Source organism: Pinus tabuliformis, chromosome 2_2 (genome assembly GCF_031772625.1).
Source record: "Pinus tabuliformis cultivar Carrire ecotype Pingquan chromosome 2_2, CPIR1, whole genome shotgun sequence".
Classification (NCBI taxonomy): domain Eukaryota; kingdom Viridiplantae; phylum Streptophyta; class Pinopsida; order Pinales; family Pinaceae; genus Pinus; species Pinus tabuliformis.
In genome coordinates, this window is record NC_142300.1 from 531,410,888 (window position 1) to 531,412,953 (window position 2,066).

A 2,066-nucleotide genomic window follows, 5' to 3' on the forward strand; every position below is an offset into this window, starting at 1 on the left:
ACTTTTTCCAATATTGCGCTGCCCCTGAGAAACTTCCAACTTTTGTAGCAGTATTGGGCTTAGGCCAATTTACAATGACTTTGACCTTAGAGGTATCTATCTTCAATTCACCACGCCCTACAATATAACCCAAATAATTCAAAGATGTTCTGCCAAATTCGCACTTTGAAAGTTTTACAGAGAGATTTTCTCTTTTCAAAACATCTAAAACCTGCTTTACATGCTTTACATGTTCATCCCATGTTCTACTAAAAAAATAATATCATCTAAATATAGTATTACAAAATCATCAATGAATGGTCTAAATACATCATTCATGACTCGCATGAACGTAGTTGGGGCGTTAGTTAAGACAAAAGGCGTAACCATCCATTCATAGAGTCCTTGCTTCATTTTGAAAGCAATCTTCCATACATCCTATTCTGCAACTCTAATATGATGGTAGCCACTTCGCAAGTCCAATTTAGAGAAGTAAAATGCATCTTTTAACTGATATAACAAATCATCAATACGAGGAAGAGGATAACAATTCTTTATTGTGATTTTATTTAATGCTCTAAAATCAGTGCACATTTTCCACGAACCATCTTTCTTTTGCACTAACACAATAGGTGATCCGCACGGTCTTTTCTTTCATGAATAAATAAAAATGGCACAATAATATACCTTTGACATGAAGGTTTTCCTATTCATCCTATAATCTTAGTCTCCCCCTAAAGGTAGTCTTGAAGCTCTCACCAATATGTCATAACACTCTCACAAATTCTTACTCACTAGATATGGATCTAATTGGATTTAGTTGGATCTAACCCCTTTACTCTTGATAGTATCAGATTATATAGCTTCATTTTATCCTTTTGGAAAATGTATCTAGGCTCATAAGGGCTTAAGAAGTTAGAAAAATTTGACAATAATTGACCCCTAACCAAATCATACAAAAATAGGTCATGTTGATCTCCTTGGGAATGACAAAATCTAGAACCTTTTTCTGAATTATGAGCTTTTTCTCCATTATATAATAATTATAATGTCATAATTACAATAGTGACAAAATAATTATGAGAAATTACTCAATTATGTAATTTTACCCCTTTAAAATGTAATAACTCCCTTGTAAGATCCATATAAGTAAAAGCAACATTGAAAGGACATCCATTCTTGGTATGTTGAAATTGGTTCTCTTTCACTATGGTGGAGTGGAAAATAGGGTTATAAAGCACACTTCTACCCTTTACTCTACTCTTGTCTTGTCATAGTGCCTTCCACATTAAAAACTTGTGTTGTATGTACTAGCGCCCATATATTAGTATGTTGTAGCTTGATAGTAATTAGTTCATGAATGCCATCCTTTCCTTGATTTTGATTTTTAATAGCCTCTACTCTATGGTAACATGATTGAACCTATCTTACCCTTTGGGTACTTAGTGGACACAAATATTATTGTTTCCACTTATCTCATTGATGTGACATAAAATAGATATGAGGACTCTCATAATGTAAATTGAACATATAAGGTAAATTAGCATATTGATGACATGTCATGTGGTAGCTCTCCACTCAATGAAGGCTTTTATATCTTTATTTATGAATGATTCCTTGGACAATACTTATCATGGGAACATTTTCTAGGTACTAGTCATCATTGTCCACTAGATCCAATGGTTAAGCCGTTGATCTCTATAGTGCACAATACTGGATAGGGGTTTGATTATTTTGTTAATGTATTCTAGCGAGAATGTAAAATTTCTACTGTAGAGAGATATTTTTGCCACTCATAACTCATTTATGAAAAAATAGACACTAGAATTTGATGCTCGATCAGACTAGTTGGAAGTTATTCATATATGGGTTAGTCTCGTTATCGTTCCCATTATATTTTTGTTAAAGGAGTTTTTTTAAGAGATAGGGAACCTCCTTGTCTTCTACTTTAATGCCAATTTTCTCTTTTAAGCTCTAGGGACATGGGAATGGATAGAATCCTAATTAGCATAATTTTCTCCAAATGACTTCCTTATACAATCTTTATTCATGAGGATGCATCTATTCACAACTAGGAGGTGGACTAT